We start from the raw sequence: 13,614 nt of genomic DNA on the forward strand, positions 1-13,614 counted from the left end.
TCTTCTAAATCATATACACCGTTTCCTCTTCTAAAGTAGTTTTTCAACTGAGTTTATACGGTATTATGTGGAGCTTCACGCATCACATAATGCCATTTCTTATTCTTCTAATTGCACATTGTGATGCATTGTATTTCTTGGATTATTAATTTGACAAGTGAATTTGTAAAAGTAAAAAAAATCAAGGTTATATTGACCTATAAGACGCTAGCAATCCGTCAAATCTATAAAACTTATCTTCTGTGTTTAGAAAGGAAACTATTAGATCTACAATGATCGGAAAGGTAAAGTTGTATTTATTTAAATACAAAATATGTTTATGTAATAGTTATATTGAATTCATCTACAGCTTTAAATATAAATGTATTGTCATGGAAATCAAATGTAATTACAATAACATTATCTAACTAGTGATAAAATCCAATATGCAATAATGTAAAAGCACATGGGATTGAAGAAACTGCAAACTCGAGTATTTCCTTCTCAATATTTTTTCCAATCACAAACTGACAACTTTTCCAATCGAACCATGAATATCATACACTGAAAGAGATCACTTTATAACTGATCTAATTTCAAAAGCGGAAGGTAGTTTTTATCTAGAATGAATGAAAGTAGGAACCCTTTCGTAGTTACAACTGCAAACCCAATCGGAAACTATCATTAGAAAAATATAGGTCCAGATGAGATAACAATATTAAATTGATTTTCCAGTCATAGGAATTCAAAAGAGAAACTTGATATAATTGACCAAACAGAAACCCAGTGAACAAGTTTTATCACTACAGTATTGAACCTTTGTGATCTATAGGCTGTACAGTTAGTAAGTTCGTTTTATCGATATTTATTTATTTCACAAAATTCATGCCTTGTGCAAAAACTTGGTTGAACAGCCCATACATGGACTTTGTAATAAATGTTTATGTTTCTACAAAAGACGTTTTTGTTTAATGCAGTTGTTCAATTTGCAGATTTGGAACAAGGGAAATGTTTGAGCTTAAAATAATTAAATACGCTGCTCTATTATTCCTTTTAAGCCTAAAGTAAAATTATGTATGCAGATAATGTAAGGATGTTGAAAGGTGATTTTGTTCATTAGTGTAGTTCCTATGCTATCCTCTATCTTCAAATTAAATTATTCTTACAGCTTGGAAAGTTTCTTCGGACAAATGTCAGTTTTATTTCGCAGTATGAAGCTTTCATATACTTCAAATTACACGGATCATCGAATATTGTTCCACGAATTCTAAGTGGATATAATTTGTTTTGGTATACTCTAACAGGTTGTTTCTATGGCAATTAATATCGGACACTGGATTGATGATTTCAATAAAGGAATACGAGTAAGGAAGCGGATAGAATGCGTCACTGACCCATAAAAGGAATAATTGAAAACATATCTCATCATCGCTAACCATTCTTGCTGTGATAAAATGATTACAAATTAGTAGATATGATTCTACTTGTTGGAAGACATAAATGAACAATCACATAATATTATTACTTTAAAAATGGACCATTTTTTTGTTCCTTATAAAAAGATGTATAAGGATGATTCATCCTGTACTAATGGCGAATAACAGCGCAAAGAAGCTATTAGTGTAAATACAGAAACCGATATTTACCCTTGTTTTCCTCTATATATTTAGAATATTTAGTATTCATTAAGTATAAGATACTTTATATACCAGGGACCAATATTTACAGGAACAATTGTAAATCTTAATCTCGTATTTACAAATAATTATAAATACAATTTACTATAAATATTCTGAAATACGAAAGGTATGGCTGTAGAAACAGCTCGCTGTGGTTTACGGATAAGGGCATTTCATGAAGTTGGAAAAATAGTTGATTTTTTATTTTATATATCTACTTGATCAAGTATGTATAAGAAAGAAAATATGTGAATAACTTAAATGTAGCGCTTGCTTTCTAACGTTGTCATCCACAACAATATTACGTCATTGTGCCATAATAAATTCGTGTGTTTACTTAAGGACTATTTTAGGCAGCCATATTCCGTAATTCTAGTTCTAGAAGCAATTATATGATTATCCTTAATTCTACAAATGATATACCAAATTTTTAAAATGAAATTAAGTAATGACTTTTACATATGCGTTATTTATAAAATATTAAATCACTCATTTAAAATCAATGACGTGTATAAGCTACTTCTTTTTTATAAAATAAATAGATTTAAACACTCCTGTACATAATCCGTAATCAATTTCTGTAAAATACGCATGTCTTTTAAAAATTACTACCACTTATAATTTAAAAAGACTGGCAGTAAATTAATTACTTAGAATTATCATTCTTGGTTAAAAAAAGAACTACAAATTTAGTTCTCCAATATGGACCGAAACTTCAATTACGAGTACTAATATTTTATTCTAGAACTTTTACTTGTTCCTTTTTGTTAATTAGAATAGCTTCACTCCTCACATATTTCGATGCATTGTACCCAATAGCAATAAAACAAAATTGAATTTTCTTTCCTTAGGTTGTTTTCACTTTGGTAACAGTGTTTGTATGCATTGTTGTAGCCTACCCTCAAGGAGCTCCAATTCCGCTTCGACAGAGACCAACATTGACAAAAAAAGCTAGCGATCTGAAAGGAGATGACACCTTTGGATTTGGATACCATTATTGGGGTGAGTAAAGGAATTATATCAGTGCGTCATTTACTTTACTTTCCACAATATGATTTCATAACTTAAAAGTAATCAACTCACTTTGGAATTGTTGTAACACTATTCGCTTATTAAAACGACTTTTTGTTTCTAATAGTATATATGTAGAAATAATTATTTGATATTTTTCTAAATACACCTTTAGAATCAAGAATCGTAGATGCTGCACTCTTTCTGTTCTGAACTAATATAGCAATATCTAAGTATTATCGGAGAATCAATCTACTTGGAACTATAGGCTCATTATTGGTTTCGTCTGCGTACTTAGAAGTCCGCACGGGCTCGGGAATGCAAAGTATATATCACTTCGGGCTCGGGCCGTAAATGTTTCTAATATACAACCATTTTTCTCGGACCTACTTTGCAAATATACTGCACAACGTTATATATTGCACCATTTTTTCTGGTGAAATTTTAAAGCACAACTTCAAAATTAAATATCTAATTGCTGTAAATAAAAACACAATTTTGCGTTAAATATTAAGTTTCTGTAATTCGGGCTTATTTCGGGCTTCTTTGATTACCAAATGAGCTTGGGCTGGGCTCGGGACAAAATGCTAAAACATATTTCGGACTTGAGGCGGGCCTCAAGTTGTAAATTCACGGGCCAGGCCGAGCCCGGGCTAAAAATTCTGGCCCGTGCAGACCTTTATGAATAATACATTATTATTGTGTGATACATTTGTTTCTGTCTCCCAGAATACATTCCATAATAGGAAAAAAATACTACTGTCCCTTTTTTAACATTTGATTTTAAAGCCCACAGATAAATGTTTCTTGTTACTAAATTCTTATTTTATTACTGGTATATGGTTTTGCTTCACATAGTATTGTATGTTTCGACAGTAATGAAAGCTAGTCAATAATTCTCCACTCTTCTCTTCAATTTCTCTGCATGATACTCAACGGTTGATTGACAGCTATTGTCATTAATCATAGTGTATACGGGTTTCATGTGTTCGTTTCTGCAATATTTCCCAAACAGTTTTCTAGAAAAGCTTCGTAAAATTCGACTTTACTATAGTTTAATCCCCGTATGATACAACGCCATACTGAGGATACAAACAATTTAAAATTATAACATTATATGACATTATTTTCTGTAAAGATGAAAATGTCCGTCTTTCGTTTTTTGTAAATTAATTACATTCTTGTTTTTTTAACAAATAAGCAACGAAAAAATCTCACACTTATATCGTAAATTTTTCCAACGTTCTTGTAAATTCTCTGAATATGGATGTCCCATTATCTTCAAAAGGCACAAAATTGTAAAGATACCAGGCTGTGATACAATATAGGAGACAGACTTTAAATAAAAAGTTAATATTAGGAGGAGTCTGTATAATAAACTAGACCACAAGTAAGAGTTCTTCATAATTTCAATAATTAATAGTAAAATTGGATAAAATAATATGAATGTTCTCATGACTTTAATTATCAAAGATTAATTAGCTTTTTCTGTTTCAGGATTCCCATTCTGGGGCTAGGAGCAGGATGGAGTTAAATTATGTTTCTGATGCTAGAGTAAATCTGTAAATTTACTTATATTCTACTTTAACTATGTTACAATATAGAAATAGATGATGCATAAATAAAGAATCATTTTTAATAACGAGTATTATTATCTTTTCATGCATAAGAATAGAGAATCACATAAGTTAGTATAATCATACTTGTGACACCTTGTCTGAGGTGCTGAATATTTTAGAAAATCCTTTTGAAATATCGTTAACAAACGTACTTTGTTACTTTTCGTAATATTAGCAACGAAACATCTGTGTATATTCTATTCAATACAAGCCATATCGAATATATGTCTTCTGCAGACTGTGAAGTGATGAAAGCAAAAAATTCATTTCTGAGGTCTGTTTCAGGTTGAATGAACTCTACCAATAATATGCTTACAACTTACAGTATGCTGGCTTTAGCAAGAAATACGTAGAAAAAATATAATTGATATTATATTAAAACAAGAAAGGTTATAGGTCATGATTTACACCCGTGAAATACCAAATCTTTAAGAGAGAAAATATTTTTATAAGTTTAGAAAAATAAATTTTATCCAAAATATGCAGATTTTTCTTAGCAAAATTCCCGTTAATATTAAGAAACTTACCATGTTGAGAGAAAAGTAAAGCGGACACAATTTTGTAGAGAAGAGAATTTCAAGTTTTCGGAAAATTATCCCATAGTGTGGAAATAGTGAAGCATCTGTTTTCAAGAATCTTGATCTCTTGTGCACGCGAAATATGATAATTGCAATGTGCCTGTAAGATCGTGGTTCATCGTTCCAGCCATCCCGAAATTGTCTCACTCACTTACGAGCTTTACTATCAGTCCTTGAACATTAGCCAAGCTTTACACACTCACTTACTGTTGAAACCGGAAATGTACGCTTCTAGTAGTTCACCTCCACTTTCATTAATAACCCATACAGAACACAAATAACGAATAACAATTTAGGTATTTATAGATTTAGTGCTACACAAGAATAGAATCTACTTTCTTTTATTATCGAAGTATTGAGATTGTAAGCAGGAGTAAAAGGGAAACTGAAAAGTTAGTGGACGCATGACGTCACTCCATTCCCCGTCTCTATTTTTGTTCATTGTAACATTTTAGGAAGGGTGAGGATGCAATAAATACCTTTCTCGAAATGAGGGAACCACACGTCTCCTCCGCGACCTTCCATCTCCTTTGCCCCTGATTGTTAATACTTAAAAACTACTTCTATTCTACTTGCCTTTAGTCTACACATGTAGAACAAGAAAGTATAAATGTTTTCTTTTTCTTACTTATTTAACAGGTTAAATGCCACGTGAGACTACGTTTGTCTCACATCAAACTTTACGTATCGAATTATGGGTCCAACGTGGTCTCATATGGCTTTAGCAGAAATGGCAAAAATAGATCATGCTTAGCATATTACCCAAAATCTAATGCATTATTCAAGTCACTCAAAACTGAAGCAAAACAGCCAGTGGCGTATTTAGGGCGGCTTCCGGGCTTAAGCCCCCCGATATCTTTCTTACTATATTAAATGATATGAAATATCTTGCAGACTTTTCACATTTTCAGGCAAAGCGCCCCCCTCCCCGAAAGTTATCAAAGTCCCCCGAAACAAAATCTTAAATACGCCACGGGAGACAGCAATAACGTGGAGTAAAAGTACGACAAAGAGTGTAGAAATTACCGCTATAGTAAAGTCGTTATTATCTTACACATTCGTATTTTTCCAGGAAAATCCGGACACAATTGGCTAAAATTTGTGTGGTGAGATGTTGGTCTCGAGTGGCCACTAAGCCAATTTGGGGCGTAGTCACGTAAGGTTACCGTATCATAACAAGAAAGTATCACAAGCAGTAGGTTTGTCTCCTTCCCGTTTCAATATTTTTAAGCGCATAAATTATTTTATTTACTAATATAATTATCCAAGTAGACCTACACATTAGCCATCTATTGAAATTGTTTTGACTGAAAACCGCTAATTGCATTCGTATGTAGATTAAACGTGGCTTAAAAGAACAGTAGATTTTTCTTAACAATCCATATCCTCTTACTGAAACCGAAACTGATACAAAAAACTACTTTCAATATTGGTGTTCATGATGCAAAAGTATTATTCAATTTCGATAATATTTCACTGACTCAAACAACGTCTGGAGAATATATATATTGCTTAAATATTCTAATTGAACGAACACTATTTTCGTGCTTTATTGAAGATTTCTCCGTAGATGGCGCAAGCTCTTTTCATATCTTTTTACGTCCTGTTGTTTGTTTAAATGTAAACTTGTCAGGAATGAGGTATTTCATTATTTTAAACTCCAAGTTGTTTGAAGTATGCTTGACCCTACAAATAAAAAAAATCTTCTTTTTACCATAATGTATGATAATATAAATCTTCCATTCTTCCTTAGCGATACCTGCTTATGTAACTAGATATGTTAGAAAAAATTCTGAGTCTAAAAGTCCTACTCTGGAATTTGTTACTGACATATTTCTCTAATGGTACAAACGAAGATGACTAGAACTTAAGACTTTCAAAGCACAAGCACATTAATGCCTTTCACAGCTCTGGCAACTTTGAAACCTATGTCACCTCCGCTCGTCTTCAGCCTCAAAACACTGTTACTTATTTCGGCATAGCTCTCAAAAGACATCTTAAATGGACTACAAATCTGAAGTTCGTTTGCACGAAAACCTAGACTTGCACCAAACTTGCAAAAAACGATTTACAACAAATAGAAATGTAACTTTAGTTTGTACACTCTGCATCAAAAAATTGCGACAGCCACCGCAGTGCAGTTAGGCCACACAATATACACCTTCTTATCCCATAATCGTGGCAGGTAAAGATACCCCTCTCTCTCCTCCTTTCTTCGCCCCATACAAAAATTAGCTAATAACATGAGCGCAATTCTTATTTCAAACTACACATGTATTACCTTCGATAAAATGAAATAACAAAACCGAGACGAATCAAGATTCATAGGTTCATGTAGTAGAAACTGAAACACACAGTGAAACTATGAAACCAGTGGATGTCTATTACACAGAGAATCAAAAATGAGGCCGAAAGAGAGAGAGAGAGAGAGAGCAGAGAGCAAAGAGAAGAAGAAGAAAAAGAAAAAGAAAATGGAGAACAGATAAAATTGTGGGATTCAAACGTAGTAAGAAAATAACCTAACATTATAAAGTTCCGTTTCCAGAAACTTTGAATTTTCTTGTTTTTCCATGTGTTTTCAGAACTGTTCGAATATATAGAGGGTGCTTTAAACATTCATTATGTCACTATCATAATGGATAGCATACTCATTTTCCGGTAGAACTGTATATCTCCGAGACACATCTAGGATAATGTTAAAAGTTTAACACACATGCTTTTTTTCCACATGGTTCGCTTGCAAATTCGGTAGTGTTCATTGGACGTACCGATCCAAAATACGTTATAATATACCCATTAGACAGCGTTGGTCATATCCTCCATTTCAGAATACTAATGCAAACTGAACAAAACAACAAATACGAAACAAAACAAAAAAAACCGAAATGAATAGAAAAATAGTAAGAAAGAAAGCGAAAATTGAAGAGTGCTATCTTACTGCTAAACTTCTCTCAGAAATACCCTATATTAAAAGTCCAAACTGTATCATAATGAACAGCTACAAATGTTCGAAAGGAAAAAAAATTATGTTCCTCATAGATGTAGCATGTTTCAAATTTCAACGTGAATAAAACACCTTGAATTATAGGATGGAAACAAATTTTATGTCGAGCTATAATAAATAAAATTTTGTTTTCAAACGCCCAAAGAGGTTACCATTTTCTAGTCTTTTCGAAGATGTATTTGTTCCGAACACCCAACATACATTTCATCTCTTCCAGATATAACATAATTTTGCACTGATAGAATGAACACGCTAAGAGCTCATACGGATCATCGTGTCAGTCGGATGATGTAAAGCACCACTGGGTCAAGGATTCAAATCCGTAGTGACCTCGTAATTCGACTGAGACTCGATAACCCAGAGGATAAAAAAGAGATTTTACTTGTTCCCTTGCATTTAAACAGTATTTCTGTCAGAGGTGACCAGGACTGGGTAAGTTATCCCCAGAGCACGAAAGACAAGACGCCGAAGTTCCCAGTTAATTACATTCTCCAGACCAGGTATATAGAGCTCTTGCTCCATTTTAATTTTGGAACATGAAGTGCGTTTGTGTGTGTAAAAGAGAGGGGGAGAAGTGAAAGATGCAAAGACAGGATAGGGAAAAGTCAAGAAAGAAGGAAAGAAAGAGAGGGGGACGAATATAAATATGAAACATACCTATCATTCCAGTGTATGATGTAAATGCACACACTCATTACTCGATTTATAGTCAGTGATGTTTTGTAAGTTCTCCATCGCAAGATGAATCTCTGTTTGGAGCCATTATTTTATGCGAAAAAATCATACTACCTGATGAGGAATCGAACTAAGATTTTCCAGTTGAAAATCTTGCACGATACTACTACACCACCGATTGCTGTAGCCAAACTTGAATTAACATTTGGTGTAGTGTTTCTTACTGAGAACGATAAAATGAAAAGTGTATACTGCAGATCAATGATGTCTTTGGAATGACCTGGTCATTCCCTTGCCCTTTCCCAACCAACATTCGTAAATCGTTTCTATCATGATACAGGTGTTTGCTTCCACATTCTTACGTATTGTTTGTCCAAATTGATAAGTCGTTTCCTCACAATCACTTTGTAAAAATTTAACTTTCGCATGAACGGGATTTGAACCTATGTTACCCTCTCACTATCAGACCATCTAAAATTAGAAGCCAAATATTACTTAGCTTGGTCCTGATCTTTGGAACAACCGAAAATGCACAACGAAATTCATTTATGCGACGGCCAAGAAAGAAATTAAGCCCACTAAAAAAGGAAAAACATACAGTCCAGGAGAAAATAGTGAAATAAAACATACTTTGCAGTAATTTCGCCGTGCATGTTCAAAAGTACGTGAATAATAATAACAATGTTTGAAATATGTTTATTGGAAACAAACAGCATTGCAGCCACAGGTGTCCCGAAGAAAGAAAGAAAAATGTTTTTGCAAGCATAGGACGCATGCCAATAGAATTAACAACATATTAGTGATTATACAAAAATAGATGAAATGGATGAAATATTGGTTCCGAAAAATAACATAAAAACATGAAGTATCTGTTAGAAACTGGGAAATACAAAAATAGCAATAGTAAAAGAAGGATAATTAACATGCATATAGAAAAGGTATGTCATATTGGGAAAGTATACAGTGTAAAATTCAAAAATAGATTATTGTTGACCATGCAGTTATAACAGTTTACAAAATATTAAGAGAAAGAAAAAATGATCAAAAAGACACTATGTAGCTGTTATTACAAATTCAAAATAAGTATTTCTATGTTAAACGCATCAGGTAAAATACAGTGATTCATGAAGCTAGTAATACTGATGAAAATAAAATAAGCATAAAAATTTACATATGACACAGATAACAAGCCATGACCAAGTTTTATTTTTTTTAAAAAAATGCCGTATACGTAGTAAGGAAGGAATTAAGTATTTAAGAAAAGAAGGAAATGATAGGAAAATAAAAGACGAGGGAATAATTTTAAAAAACAATAAAAGATAAAAATATCCTTCAAATGAGACCTTACAAACTTTGCAAAATGACCTCCAGAAATATAATAAAAATAAGAAAGAAACATATGTATCTGCTCAGAATTAAAAAGGCTCTTAGAATTTGATTTTTTAAAAAATACAATATATATATATATATATATATATATATATATATATATATATATATATATATATATATATATAAAACAAATCCATAAAAGTATTCAGTGAAAATACATAAGAAAATTAAGACAATCTGTTGCAAACCTAAAAATATTGACACATTTCATAGTTTATTTAAAGAGTTAAAAAAAATAATTCACGCACCTTCTTGAACCTCTTATGAAACAAGTCAAGAACCGGAAAATGTTATTATCTCTTTCTATACTTTTTACAGATTGAAGACCTAATTAGATATTTAATAATAAACAGAACAAATTTCCTAAAGTTTCTGGCAGAATAACATGAAAAAAATTCAAGTCAAAGAGCCGACTCTGTTAGAAGGGTAAGATTAAGATCCACCCTTAAGTCTGACAGTATATCGATGAGTTTTATAATTAATAGTAATAATAATAATAATATCATTATCATCAATTGTTCGCTTCGTTGGCTTAAATTGAGAAAGAGTAGTAATATGTTCCGTTACTCAGTCACTGTTAAGTATTACTAAAGCGCTCTTTGATATCGGTCATTTTCGATGTGTTTTATATACCTCCTCCCCACTCTATGTTGTGGCGCACGGCATCTGCAGCGTCATTGTTCATCTCAGCTAGACAGAAAACTATGAATTCGACACTGATATTGGTTATTTCGATCATTTTTATATGTCTCCTCCTGCTCCAAGTTGAGGGACTGAATTTGTATTTAAACAGCATCAAATGTGTCACTGTTAATCACAACGACACCAAAAATTATAGATTCGTCACTAATACCCGTCATTTTTCGTTCTTCTTAAAATGTCGCTTGCCCACCCCATCTCTTAAGTTTCAGTGATATGAAAGAAACCATCTCAGGTTCGAATTTCATCTAGGTTGAAAATTTGATCGAGATTTGTTTGATGCTTCATGAGTAATTAAGTTTTATTTATTTTTATATATTTCACTTTCCCATTCCCTTCCCCAAGTTCTCCCGTGAAAGTAAAATAATAAAAATCATCTCATGTCCGAACCACACCTATGTTAAATAATTTGATCAAGATTGATCCTTTGTTTCACGAGTTATCAAGTTTCATTTATTCTTTTTAACGCATCCCTCCCCTCAATCCCTAAGTTATATCGTCAAAGTAAATAGATAAAGACCATCGCAGGCCTGAACCACATCTATGTTGAAAATTTAATTGAGTTCGGTCGGGTGGTTCAAGAGTGATGAAGTCACAAAGACTGTCACTTCCATGTTTATTTTTTTTACACATATCTCCCTCTCTCCGGCCCCCACGTTGCACCGTGAAACTGAAATAATAAAAGTCGTCATAGATCCAAACTTTATCTATCTTGAAACTTTGATAGAGATCGATCTCGTAGTTCAAAAGTTATTACGATTTATTCATTTTTATATATCAACCCTCCTCCCCCTAAGGTCTAAAGTTAAAATGAAATGTTAAAAAAAAACTTCCCAAGCCCGAAACTTATGAATGTTGAAAATTTGATCGAGATCCGTTCGGTGGTTCAAGAGGTTAGGAGCCACAAATATAGTTACTTTAAATTTTATAATATAGGTTTTATATTATTATTATTATTATTATTATTATTATTATTATTATTTGCGTACTTTTTAACTTGCATGGCGACATTACTGCAAAATATGCTTTATTTCTCTATTTTGTCCTGGATTGTACGTTTTTCCTTTATTAGTGAACAATAATTTCTCTGTAATTTCTCTCGAATAAATAAATTTCGTTGTGCACTTTGGTGCAAATCACGTTTCAGGAACAAGCCGGTTCGTTCCAAAGATCAGGGCTAAAGTAAGTAATATTGGCTTCTATTTTCAGGTGGTACGATAGTATAGATTTAAAGTAATGGTCTTATAAGTAACACAGCTATCTAACATAAGTTCAAATCACGTTAAAGCCAAAGTTACATTTTTACAAAATAATTGTGAAGAATCGACTCATCATACTGGACAAACAATACGTAAGAATGTGGAAGCAAACACCTGTATCATGATAGAAACGATTTACGAATGTTGGTTGGGAAAGGGCAAGGGAATGACCAGGTCATTCCAAAGATATCATTGATCTGCAGTATACACTTTTCATTTTATCGTTCTCAGAAAGAAACGCTACACCAACTGTTAATCCAAGTTTGGCTACAGCAATCGGTGGTGTAGTAGTAGCGTGCTATACTTCCAACTGGAAAATCTTAGTTCGATTCCCCACCAGGTAGTATAATTATTTCGCATAAAATAATGGCTCCAAACAGAGATTCATTTTGTAATGGAGAACTCACAAAGCACCACTGACGATAAATCGAGTAAAGAGTGTGTGCAGTCTACATCATACACTGGAATGATAGGTATATTTCATATTTATATTCGTCCCCCTCTCTTTCTTTCCTTCTTTCTTGACTTTTCCCTATCCTGTCTTTGCATCTTTCACTTCTCCCCCTCTCTTTTACACACACAAACGCACTTCATGTTCCAAAATTAAAATGGAGCAAGAGCTCTATATACTTGGTCTGGAGAATGTAATTAACTGGGAACTTCGGCGTCTTGTCTTTCGTGCTCTGGGGATAACTTACCCAGTCCTGGTCACCTCTGACAGAAATACTGTTTAAATGCAAGGGAACAAGTAAAATCTCTTTTTTATCCTCTGGGTTATCGAGTCTCAGTCGAATTACGAGGTCACTACGGATTTGAATCCTTGACCCAGTGGTGCTCTACATCATCCGACTGACACGATGATCCGTATGAGCTCTTAGCGTGTTCATTCTATCAGTGCAAAATTATGTTATATCTGGAAGAGATGAAATGTATGTTGGGTGTTCGGAACAAATACATCTTCGAAAAGACTAGAAAATGGTAACCTCTTTGGGCGTTTGAAAACAAAATTTTATTTATTATAGCTCGACATAAAATTTGTTTCCATCCTATAATTCAAGGTGTTTTATTCACGTTGAAATTTGAAACATGCTACATCTATGAGGAACATAATTTTTTTCCTTTCGAACATTTGTAACTTTTCATTATGATACAGTTTGGACTTTTAATATAGGGTATTTCTGAGAGAAGTTTAGCAGTAAGATAGCACTCTTCAATTTTCGCTTTCTTTCTTACTATTTTTCTATTCAGTTCATTTTTTTTTGTTTTGTTTCGTATTTGTTGTTTTGTTCAGTTTGCATTAGTATTCTGAAATGGAGGATATGACCAACGCTGTCTAATGGGTATATTATAACGTATTTTGGATCGGTACGTCCAATGAACACTACCGAATTTGCAATCGAACCATGTGGGAAAAAAGCATGTGTGTTAAACTTTTAACATTATCCTAGATGTGTCTCGGAGATATACAGTTCTACCGGAAAATGAGTATGCTATCCATTATGATAGTGACATAATGAATGTTTAAAGCACCCTCTATATATTCGAACAGTTCTGAAAACACATGGAAAAACAAGAAAACGCAAAGTTTCTGGAAACGGAACTTTATAATGTTAGGTTATTTTCTTACTACGTTTGAATCCCACAATTTTATCTGTTCTCCATTTTCTTTTTCTTTTTCTTCTTCTTCTCTCTGCTCTCTGCTCTCTCTCTCTCTCTCTC

At 33.0% G+C, this 13,614-nt stretch overlaps 1 long non-coding RNA gene across 1 annotated transcript in view; it reads left to right on the forward strand.

Moving 5' to 3' along the window:
- Positions 1 to 250: 250 nt before the first annotated feature.
- LOC145691651 (uncharacterized) overlaps positions 251 to 13,614 on the forward strand; it is a 113,200-nt gene continuing 99,836 nt past the window's right edge. Inside the window, exon 1 of the long non-coding RNA XR_014132464.1 lies at positions 251 to 284. This is a non-coding gene — a long non-coding RNA (uncharacterized LOC145691651). The remainder of the gene's footprint in view (positions 285 to 13,614) is intronic.

The sequence above is a fragment of the Thermobia domestica genome, chromosome 8, assembly GCF_964235325.1.
Source record: "Thermobia domestica chromosome 8, izTheDome1.hap1.1, whole genome shotgun sequence".
NCBI lineage: Eukaryota > Metazoa > Arthropoda > Insecta > Zygentoma > Lepismatidae > Thermobia > Thermobia domestica.